Here is a 12900-nt window from a genome sequence, read left to right on the forward strand (position 1 = left end):
ATATATATATATATATATATATATAAGTATAAATAACTCGTAACTTAAGAGCTGTGAAGACAACCGTAATACCGTTGCCTAATTCTGTTTGCTTATAATTTGAAAATTATTGTGGCCGTAACATTTTCGTATAAATATGTACAATTCATTACATCGAGTAGGTTATCGGTTTGGCGATTTGAGCACTTTTAGTAACAAACAATGAAATTAAAATTAAAAAAAATAAAAGTGGAAAAAGTGCGGGAAAACTTGCGAAACACTGAATCTCATTCGAGTTCATTTTTGTATAAAAAAAATTATTTTTTCCTGTAATTAATTTGTAGAATACTGGCTGTTTATTTTAGCCATTTATTTTAGTTATTTCCTTTAGTAAATTTATTGGTTACACAATCATATGCTCTGCAAGCATGTTTTTGCATGCATTATTTAGTAATTTACGTCTCGTTCCCGATAACAAGTTCCAAATTGGTAAATCTAAGTTATATCATTACCGAACCGCATTATCCGGGAAATCGAAATAAAGCGCGACTCGAAATAATTTTGAAAGCACCGTCTAACAAACTTGGGACTATCATGAAGCATAATTCCGACTGAAATGAAGATTTCGAACGGAATTTGCTTACGTCGTCGGAGATAAAAGTCCTCATTCTTTCATCAATCCCAGGATGCGCCTCGCGCACGCACGAGAGAACACGAGGAGAAACAAGAAGCGGATCTAATTTCCATTCGGGTAGACAAAGCGGGAACGCGCGTTTCACAGCGGTAACAGGAAAAACGCGGTAAAGCGTGATTTACACGGGGCGACTTTATTCGCTAGAAGCCGCGTCTAGCGACGTTTCTTTAATTCGCCAGCGAATTCTCTCGACTCTGCTGCTACTCGCTTGAAGCAAGCTTCGTAATTCGTCAGCGAATTCGCTGATGAAAGCTTCTTCTACACGCTTGTTTTTTATTTGCTAGCGTCTAAATCACAGAGCAACGATCGAAGCATTTATCACCGATAAGTAGCGATAAGTAGCGCAAGAAGTTAGCGACAAGCTAGCGACATGCGTCGAAAGCGTGATTTACACGGGGCGACTTTTATTCGGTTAGAAGCCGCGTTTAGTAACGTCATAGCGAATTCGCTACTAAAAACTTCTAGACGCAGGTTTGTTCTTGTTAGCGTCTAATCGCGAATACTGCTTTCGACTAACATGTCGCTAGCTTGTCGCTAGCTTGTCGCTAACTTCTTGCGCTACTTATCACTGGTGATAAATGCTTCGATTGTTGCTCTGTGATTTAGACGCTGCGACTTCAAAATTTTAGACGCTAGCAAATAAAAAACAAGCGTGTAGAAGAAGCTTTCATCAGCGAATTCGCTGACGAATTACGAAACTTGCTTCAAGCGAATAGCAGCAGAGTCGAGAGAATTCGTTGGCAAATTAATGACGTCATTAAACGAGGCTTCTAGCGAATAAAGTCTCCCCATGTAAATCACGCTGAAAGCAATATTCGCCGTGACTAGACGCTAACAAGAACAAACCCGCGTCTAGAAGAAGTTTTTAGTAGCGAATTCGCTATGACGTCACTAAACGCGGCTTCTAGTGAATAAAAGTCGCCCCGTGTAAATCACGCTTATAACTGCATCTCTCCGAAGGAAGCTCATCGTGTCGTCGTCGTTGTCGTTGTCGTCGCCAACGTCGTCGCTGCCCGCCAAGAAACGTAGACTGATACGCAATCCTTTTTTTCTTTGTCGCGGTGGCGAGCTGGATGCGCTACAAAGAGGCGTTTTATTGCAATTCGAGAATACCGTAAATAAAGGATGACGCCACGACGAACGATGTCGTTTCTCGAGCCACTAAACCGGTACCGAGACTTTTTCTGTTGAAAACTGCCGTTGACGATATTATTTATGAGTTCTCCATTGTTATACAACGATAGCCGAATTGAAAATACTTATTAGACGAATCGTGAGACGATATTGTTAATCATCTAATTTTTCAGTTCGAATGATTTACAGTTTTCTAAGTTTTCCATATTTTTTCCGCTTTGTTACAATAAGATGACCAACTCCTTGAAAGAAAAAAAGGGGCATTTAAAAAAAATTCAACATTAATTATTGTAATTAAATTTTAATAGATAAATATTTTTTTAATAATTGTTAATGAAACACATGAATAATATTAATGACTTGACAAATCTTTATAGCCAAATTTTGTCACTTTCACAATTTAATCTCCGAAAATGATCAGACTATTGAATTGATATATATCCATAAAAGCGATCCCATGCAAATAATAATTTATTCTCACAGCGATTATGTTGGCGATTATGTTTTATCTCATAACTCAACTTTCGCGAGAACATGGTATATATTTCCTTCGTCCCTCATCGGATAAGAAAAACTCGAGTTCGCACGGTATCATTAATTTATCCTCGTGTAAAAGATAATCCCTTCCCCCGCCGAATTTCGCAAAAGGATCGTAACATGCCACCGTTTCCTCTCTTTTCCCTTTATGGACACGCCGGTGGACACGTAAAACCGTCGGTCGCTCGAGAGAACACCTCGTAAAAAACGAGACAATGTTGAGCCGCGTTGATTAATGCCGCGCTCTCGCAAGATACGTCCGCCCGATTCGCCCCGAAGTTTCTTTGGGATTTCTTCTTTACACACGCTCGTGCAGGACACGTTCTCGGGAGGAGGAAGGAGTTTCCTCCTGAAAATCGCGGGACCCAACCGCGCACAAAAATGCGGTCGCGGCTCTCTGATTAATGTCCGACGCGCGTAAAATATATCGCCTGCCGTATCGTCGGCCGCAAGCACGCGAGAAATAAAGAAGAGAAAACGCTTCCGCGCGACTTTAAGCTAACGGACTTCGTACAAAGGACGATAATTACGAAGTACAATAAGAGAGAAATATCGGTTACCATCTTCGTCGAGGAAATATCATCTCCGTGTTCCTCAGAACTTTTGTCATATAATGAATGTCTCATAATGAATTTAAAGTCGCACGTCTTATTAATCGATATACTGATATAAATTTTAACGAGGAGTGGAATAGATATCTCCGTACACACAGAATAGAATATTTATTTAACATTATTAGAACTTAGTTGATTCAATAAAAATTAGCGTTTTACGTTCTTCGAACATTATCCTTAATATTACGGATTTTCTGGCGATTAAATGATGTCGTTACCATTATAATTACTTTTTTCAGTAATGGGTAACAACATTACCCATAACATACATTTCCTTATTTATAACGTTAATAATACGCAGTTACATTTTTTGAGTAACGATAATGAATATAATTGTTACTTTTATCGTTGCTTCGTACGTCTAAAACGTGTATAAACGAGTTTTTTTCATCATGTTGTGATCAAAATTTGGTAAGAAAGTAACGGAAATTGTATAACGACTCGTTAATTTTTTTTAGTAAGAGTAACGAGTTACTTTTTAGAAAAAAGAACAATAAGTAACTTTTTCTCAATTCTGGTTAGAAATATATATATATTTTAGAGAGAGAGAGAGAGAGAGAGAGAGAGAGAGAGAGAGAGGGATCTTTAATATTTCAAATAAATTGTATATAATATCGCGCATATTATATGCAATCGTAATGGGTAGTAATTTTCACGACAGCCCGTTGAAGCGTAATAATAAGCATATGATCCAGATCGGTCAATAACCGAGCTTGGCGGGGCCAAAAGATCGCGATGCATCAAGGGGTAATAATGCAACCTCTCATGCACTTGGTAATTGCACTCGGTAATTCGCACCGGCCATAGCACCGAAAATGGTTTTCACCACGTTATTACATGATTCGCCCGTGCCTTGTCTCGTAATTACGAGTTACTCTCGTTCTCATAATTACCACGTACACGATACAAAATGAAAACAATCCGTAAATCAGCACAGTTGCATCATTAGTATTATTAAACATACACAGAATGGATAGTTTTGTTGAAATATCTAAAAATTTAGTTAGATACAGGTCTAAAAATAATTTTGTTGCATCAGAATAATTATCTAGGATATTCAAACTAGTTGCTAGAATGTCAAAACTTTTGACAGCATTGCTCAGTACGCTTGAGATTTCTACGAGGATTTTTGCGTAATTAATTTCTACGTAATTATTTATGGTCCAACAAAATTATTTTCAGATTTGTATATTTAACTAAATTTTTAGATACTTCACCAAAATCGTTCATTTCGTACATATGGATATGCTGGACTTATCAAGAGGTTATTTTAGATTGTAAGTAGTTTCATTGACAGATTTGTCTTCTTCTCACAAAGAGCGTCTAATGTCCATTTCTACCTCAATGTAGATTAATTTTCATCTCGATTCAACTTACTTACTTTTATCTTTTTCTAGTTCTAAAGATTAGAAAAAGATAAATAGTAAACCGAGATTAATATTAATCTTACATTGGTGAGACCGGGCCTGAATAACTTAAATTAGAGATACAATGTTAAATTATATCCAATTAAATTTATTTTTAATCGTTTTTATAAATCGCCACCGCTTGTATTCAATATGTCGTTAATTTAACTAAAACAATGGAATTAAAAAATTTAACTTAAAAAAGTATTTGACTCAGATTTAGTTTATTTTTACTAAGTGCATACGTTAATATTAAATGTCGTTTTGAAATTAAACGTTTATCATAGAAATAGATTGATTTATATTTTAACATATATGGAGTTAAAAATAACAAAGTGTTATTTAACTCAAGGAATTGAGTTACCACATTGCTTCTTTTTTTATATCCAACGATATACACTGATTAAAAAATATAAGTTTTAATAAATATAAGTTTTTGAGTGTCAACTAAATATTTACATTAAATGTTTACAGTAAATAAATATTTACTTAATAAAAAGAAATGATAGTTAAATCAAATTAATGATTCTTGTACCAAATAAATATATTTTTATATTTAGTAAATATTTAATTGGCTCCATTCAAACAAATGCTTTATTAAAATTTAGTAAATTTTTTTCAATGTATGATCGCCGCGACGAAACTAACTCTTAACTTCGCTTTTAACGATTATCATCGCATGTGTGTGCTTTCGAGTATTCCAACCTTTCCCGCTATGTAGCCTCAATTGCCGGTACAAACTTCGCAACCTGTCGCCGCAATATTGCACAAGAGACATTCCGTAAACGTGCACGTGTATATATTTGCTCTACGAATAATCGAGTCGATGTCGTGACGACTTTAATTCACAAATCATTCGCACGACGACAATTTATCAACGCGTTCCACCGACTGATAGTTGGCTCCCGGTTTTACGGAGAACAAACCTGTTTCTTTAGCTGGCACATTTAAACGACGACGACGGAACTATATACGCAAAAACAAAGTGGATCCGCAGGATGCTGGATGAGAAAGAAGGAGAAAGATACTGTAACTGTCGCGTGAGAGTGCTGGGCTTTACCGGTTCACCAACGTTCTTGTAGCGTGATCGTCTTATCCAAGTTAGTTGGATTAAAGTAGCGTGTAAAAGCATGGGAAGAACACCGATGAAATTGTCTTGTCGCTGGCAACGTGAATTTCCGCGAAAAACCGTATAATTCGCTGGTTAAATTTTTAAGAAAGTTGCGAGTGAGACGGTGTATATAAAATTGGATTAATACAAGTTTTCGAATTAACGGATAAATGGATGAAATAGCTTTTTAAATTTTAGAGGAAGAAAAAAATATGAAGCGAGAATGATGAAAGAGAAAGAGAAAAAGAGAAAGAGAAGAGGGAGAGAGAGCCAATTTCACTTTATGATCTTGAGAAATAAAAAGTTTTTTCAACATATTTGCTTCAGTAAACTGCATTATAATAACATCAAGTCGACAGGTTTAAAAATGTGACTTGCAGCACTATCGCTTTCGTCCCTTCATATATAATACATCGTGTTAATTATATTTTACATTATTTGAACATTATATTTTCCTATATGAGAAACTCGACACGATTTTAAAACTTAAAAAAATTAAAATAATTATTTAAAGGAAATTAAATAATAATCTCTTAATTGGATGAGATTTTTCGAACTATTTTGACATGTGATGGAAAATATACATGAAGTATAAAATATATAAAATACTGAAATTAAATAAATGTCATGTATTAAGTAATATTTATTTCAAATCTTTTTTTACATTGTTAAATACCAAAGACTAAATGTTAATTCAATCTTTTGAATTAACTAACATTTTATGATTTTAATTCCATATATGTCCAAAATTTAAAACAATCTATTTCTGTGTTAGTTTCAAATAAACAACATCTATATTATTGTATACGCTTGATAAATAACAAACTAAATTTCAGTCAATACATTTTTTTATTTAAATTGTTTACTCAAGAAAACTCCATTGTTTTAATCAAATTAACTATATGGGTAGCAGCAATGGCGACCTATAGAAATTATTAAAAATAATTCACTGGATATAATTTGATATTATGGATTTAAACATTATAGAATCTAATCTTTACATTCTATTTCTTATTATTCTCAAAAAATATCATATACGAAAATACTGTAAGGAAATTTATAATATTATATATGTCATATATATATTATAATATTTTCGTACATTTTCGTATGCGATATTTTCCGAGAAATTTTCGAGAAGAAGAAATTTTTCAGTATTATTTTAAGTCAAATCGCATTAATGCGATTCGGAGTGAAAAGGTTGCTGATTCGGTAGAATTATGAAACTCCATGTGGAGTGTATTATAAATTTTCGTTATCGAGACGTATTAACTTCTAATGACGACATTAAAACGCACAGTTGGTGTTAGCTCGTGGGGGAAAAAAGAGAAGTTTTATTAGCTGGCGATAATATATTATTATTGCGATGAGAAAAATGTATAACGAATGGTATTGTGTCATAAAATCGCATGAACCTGCCATTAAGTCGGTCGCTTTTAGTTACTCGATACTGCAGCGCTTTCGTAATTTTAATCTTGTTAAATATTTCAATCAACCATTAATATTGATTCCCATATGTCGTATACTATCATTTTTAATAAGGAAATATTATCTTGCATTATGTATTTCTTCGAAAAATATTTCTAAAAATTTAATGAATAAACACAGTTTAATTTTTAGACCTTTATTTATATAGATTTATTATCGATCGTATCAATTTTATGATTTATTAGGATAATAACTTATACAAATCTCTAAGAAGCAAATATTTCAAAGTTAATTCAAATTTTTTAATAAAAAAATATTGTCTCTCGTGTTATGTTTCTTTTCTAAAACATTTCTAAAAATTTTATAAGCAAACATAATGTATGTAATCTTCATACTTTTATAACCTCTAAATTCTTTTGGAGTGGAATCTGATTTTAAAAAGTGAAAATTGAGCGAGTCTTGAAAACTAGTGACTCTGTTTTCAATTTTTAAGAGTGAGATTTCGCTCTTAAGAGAGTGAGATTTACTCTAAAAGTTTTGAAGAGTTTTTATTTAGGATTATTATCGATCGTAAAGATTTTATGATTTATTAATAATAATTTATAGAAATATATATCTTTAAAAATCAGATATTACAAAATAAATTAAACGAATGTTATTTTTACGAAATATATTGATTTTTACTAAATTACGATTGATATATTGAAGGGTATAAATTCATGTAGAGGATACATTCAGAGGCAAATTCAAAAGGTAAACTCTGAAAAATGATATTTCCGAGAAAAGAACTCTTCTATTCCAACAGTACGAAGAATAATGGAAAGGTGAGTGGCATGCAAATGCAATGAGTGAAACGGCTTGAGGAGAAAAGAGGGAGAGAAAGAGGAAAGCACTCCGCGACTCGTCAGTAAGAGTCTCGCAAGTGTCGAAAGCAGTACATTCGTCCGTCGCGACACGAAATACATTTTTCAAGAACGAATAACGCGATTTTTCAATCGACTGCAAATATCACGTCGAATACTGTATTGTTAGTTTTATTTTCGCAAGCATTCAAGTAAACTGTAGGGTCGATGCGCTTAGCATGTTTGTGCCGTTATACTAGTATGTGTTATGCAAAACATGTATAAAATGTATAGGTAAGTTCAGAAATACCTGTAATAAGATCGATGCGCTGCATATTTATTAAATAATCAAGTTCGAGAATTTAGGCTGTGAAATAATACAGTTCATTAAGTTTAGAATTGCTATACGATCGCAGTTTCATCTATTTTATGAACGTTGAGTTATTTATTTCACACGATATATTGTTACTTATGTATATACATATATAATAATATATGTATACAGCTTTGACCATAAATATAAAGTACTCCCAATTTATTGCATTTTTTTGGAAAAGGCGGTAATGAAAGCTAAAAAAGGACTAACAAAATATTAAATTCGTTATAGAGAACAATATTATTTCTCAGTAAAGTGGTTTTTAATTTATTTTGTGGTAGAATAAATATAAAGCACTCTTAATTTATTGCAATTTTGGGGAAAAACGGTAATGGAAATTAAAAGGGAACTAACAAGGTATTAAATTTGTTATAAAAATAAATATTATTTTTCTATGAAACTGACTTGAAACTAACTTTTTTAATCTACTTTTTGTTAAATATGGCATATTTATGATAATTTGTAATTTGTACTTAACATGGGTGATTAAGGCTGTATTATTTATAATAACATAATATTATAAAATATATGTATATATTTTATATATATATTATTTAAATTATATTAACAATTATATATATAAAGTAAAAAAATTTCGAAGCAATGTAATGATATGATATTTCACGTGTTGTATAACAAATTATTAATATAATAATAATTCTAATGAATTGTTAATGCATCCCTATAATGCGATACATGAATAATTCGGTAAAATTATAATGAAATAATCTGTAACGCTACCAAGAAGAAGGAAATTGATCGAGGAAAAAAAAGTAAACACTCGGGAAGCGTCGCGACGTCGGGCTATAGGCATGTTGTGTTGAGCCGATTGTTTTTACGCAATTCTTAGAAACCCAGAGCGTGTGTGTGTTATGTGTGTGTGTTGTGTGTGACGAAGCTTAACGTTGGTAGGACGTGTGGAGTGAGAGTACTCGATGATACGCGATCCAATAGTCGTGTCAGTAGTCAGTCATCGGCCATCTCTCGTCGTACGATGTTAACACGTAATCGACTTGTAATCATTTTGCTTCACGAACTCGATTTAACTTCGTTTAACAAAAAGACGCCGCGTGGCTCAATTCTCAAGTTCCTTGCGGGAAAGTGACGGAAACACGATCGTCTCGCATTACCGCCAAGTGGAATCGTTATCTCGTTTTACATTTCACTTGGTTATTCGGTAAATGATGCAGTATACTATGTGTGTCGTTGATTGTTCTGAAATAACTCGCGTGCGTTGTGCATTTTGAAACACATAAGGTCTGTTTTTTTATAGCTAATGTGTACTCTTTGTACTGGAAGTGAAATAAGTGTAATAAGCCGGTCTCCCGGGTTTAAATTAATAATTAAATAATACTTTTAATTAAAATAATTTTACGTACTTCGATAGTCTCCTTTTTAAAAAAATATTTATAACAAAATGTTATATATTTCAATTTTTAATTTTTTTGAAATGCTTAATCATAATTTTGATATTCTAAAAATGTTTTAATTTAAGAAACTCTTAAATATAAAAAGCATCAATTCTACATAATTCTTCTTTTAATATAATTTCAAATAAAACATTTTACGATTTATATGATATTTATGAAACGATTTATGTATTTTAAATGAAACGTTATACATTTAAATAATACTTTTTAAGCAAAACTTTTTTAATATGTAATAATTTAAATAATAATTTAATATTTGATCTTTAAAAAAATTTCGCTCGTCGCGAGCTAATGGCCCCCTTTTAACAAATCCGAATCCGCCAATGCACGTGACTGGTGACGGGGGACTCACGGGTGTCACGTGATAAACGTCGCGCGGGCAACTTCAGTTCGCATCGTTTCGCGATTGAGTCACGAGGAGCCGGAGGAGCTGCGGCCAATTTCGTCCGCGATCAATTCGTTCGACAATACGAAAAGTAGCAGGACTGCCGGGAATTCGAACTTAGACCTAGATCTTTTCTATCTTCTTTTACCAAGCAGCCACTGAATAACGCAATCATCATATTGGTCTAGTCTCCACCGGAGTTCTCAATTCGATTTCACTTCGGAGTTCGGTGCAGTGAACTCTTCCCATTGGAAGTGGTGGAAAGTAAGAGAAATTTTGTAAATCGAAGTGGGAATGGAATGAGTGCAATCAAACGTATTTCCGGTTTAAAGTTTGATTCTTCGTCGCAGTAGATGTGAATTAATTCGGTGGAAACTAGACCTTTGTTCTGCTCGCGAATCTTACAGTGTCGGAAGTGCCAAAACGAGTGATGCTTACGTTTTTCTATGTGTTTCTTAAGAGTTAAGAGTTATGGAATAATAGGCGGAGCTTCAGGGTTGGTTTATAATAGGCCGTGATCTGTTAATTTTTTCCGTAATCTGTAAGAATTGACCAATCACAGTCGAATGAGAGGAGTATAATCGACTATGATTGATCAATTCTTAAGGCCACACACCTTCCGTAATCCCGGATCTACAATAGAGTTTTAAGGGCCGCTGCAGACAAAATTTCTGTAACAGTAACCTCAAGACATAAACTTAAGCCGATCAGTCAATCAGGATACTGCTTTAGATCTACGTGTAATCTAACGGAAATAGAAATAGCAGTAAACTTGTCCATAAGGCGAGTTTCAACCGGTTGAAATTCGCCTTATTGCGAGATTATGGATAAATTTACTGTTATTTCCATTTCCGTTAGATTACGTAGACCTAAAGCAATATCCTGATCGGCTCATCGGCTTAAGTTTACGCACACTGTTACGGAATTTTGTCTGCGGCAGCCCTTAGCCGTAAGAAATGGACGAATCGTAGTCGATCATTCTCCTCGAATTCGACTATGATTCGTCCATTTCTTATGGCTTAAGACTTAGAACTCTATTGTAGATCCGGGGTAACAGTAACCATAATAGACCTTCTACAATAAGCCATAAGTCATGAATCAGAAGTCAGAAACTTTGACGACTGTGATTGGTCCATTTCTAGCTTCTGACTTCTAATTTATGACCTGTGGCTTATTGTAGAAGGTCCACAAGAATCAACCAATCACAGTCGAGAATTCTTTTAAACTCTTAATTCTAATTGGCTGATTCTTACGGTACGTCTCATGGTTACTGTAAGTCCGGATCTACAATAGGTGTTTTAAGCTTTAAGCCGTAAGAAATTGACCAATTACAGTCGAATTCGAGGAGAATAATTGACTATGATTCGTCCATTTCTTATGGCTTAAGGCTTAAAACCCTATTGTAGATCCGGGGTTACGGAAGATGTGTGTCATGGCATTTACAGATTACGGAAAAAATTAACAGATTACGGCCTTTTATAAATCGACATTTAGGCTCGTTGTCTCGCTATCGCTATTTCAGAGATGTTACGTTACGAATTATCCACAGGCGTGGATAAGACGTGAAGCGAGTCGCGCGACGATTTTCATTCGTAATTCCGAAGCGGAATGAGACGAGTTCCCAGACAAGCGTCTCGCGTCGTTTGCTTTCAGTCGAGATTACGCAGTGCGTACGGGAGTGCCATACGAAATAACGAGCGAGACCGTCGTGATAGATTACTTGGTGTGTGCGATCGCAATCAGTCGCGTGTGCACGCGGATGGCTGTCTGGAGCTAAAGAAGCAGCCAGGAGATACCGGGAGGATCGTTGTCTCGCAGGAAGGAACGAGAGAGTGGCATTTATGGTATGTAACATATATTGTATTTTTGTGTTTGACGTCCTAAATTTATTTGCAGTCCATATTGAGAAAAAATGTTTGATATTTACGACTATAATTATATATCATCATAATTATGATTATTACTGCTAATGTTAGTAATAATTATATTTATAGTTCTATCAACAAATAGGTATACTAGTATACAGTTGGCAACAAAAATAATTATATAATTAAATGGGTTGACCTGAATAAGGATTATAAATTATAGTCAAATTATAGCGATAATTTGTATGGCAGTAGTAACTATAATTATAGATATCTCTAAATTGCCAACTATACGTATATATTTGTTGACATAAATATACATATAGTTATTAATATTAACTACAATAATAATTAATAATTATTAATAACTGTATTATTTATAATAATAATTATTGATTATAATAATATTTAATAATACCTCTATACTGTAAATATATTGCAATAATAATCATAATTATGGTAACATAATTATGATCACAAGTACCAAAAATTTTTCTCAGTGTATAAACGAATAACTATTGAAAAATATTTCGTACAAAGTCGGGGAAAAGGAGTGAAAGAATCTTTCTCTGGAAATATCATTATTTAAAATACATTATTATTGTTAGAGATATACTTAGTAACATGAAAATCTGATATCAAATTAGATGAAGTAAGTTAAATTATTTATAAAGTATTTAGAAAGTTTAATGCATCTTGAACTTTTTTGAAAATCATATTTGATATTTAATAAATATATTAAATATTTAAGGAAATACATGAGTTCATGCATTAGTAATTCGTGCAATTAGAAAAATAGCATAGGTCTGTGTCATTATTATATAACGAGACAAATTTATACAATGAAAACCATCTATACAAAATTGAGAGAAGGAAATAAAAAATTCTTTGTAGGAAAAAATATTGCTAGAGATACTTGAATGTGAAATATTATTATTATTATTACCATCATTATCATTAGGAATAATTACACAAAATATCGTCATTATTATTAGAAATGTCTAAATGAAACAACAATCTGTATATCTAATGATATCAAATTAAACGACACAAAGGACAGTATTCGTACACTGAAAAAAAGATTGGCTGCTGCAGCAAA

General features: G+C 33.2%; 1 protein-coding gene across 1 annotated transcript in view; it reads left to right on the forward strand.

Moving 5' to 3' along the window:
• Positions 1 to 11533: 11533 nt before the first annotated feature.
• LOC108729297 (uncharacterized) overlaps positions 11534 to 12900 on the forward strand; it is a 103233-nt gene continuing 101866 nt past the window's right edge. The window contains exon 1 of the mRNA XM_018458356.1: positions 11534 to 11780. The gene's annotated coding sequence lies outside the window, so the exon portion shown is untranslated. The remainder of the gene's footprint in view (positions 11781 to 12900) is intronic.

The sequence above is a fragment of the Mycetomoellerius zeteki genome, unplaced genomic scaffold (assembly GCF_001594055.1).
Source record: "Mycetomoellerius zeteki isolate Tzet28-1 unplaced genomic scaffold, Tzet1.0 scaffold72, whole genome shotgun sequence".
Taxonomy (NCBI): Eukaryota; Metazoa; Arthropoda; class Insecta; order Hymenoptera; family Formicidae; genus Mycetomoellerius; species Mycetomoellerius zeteki.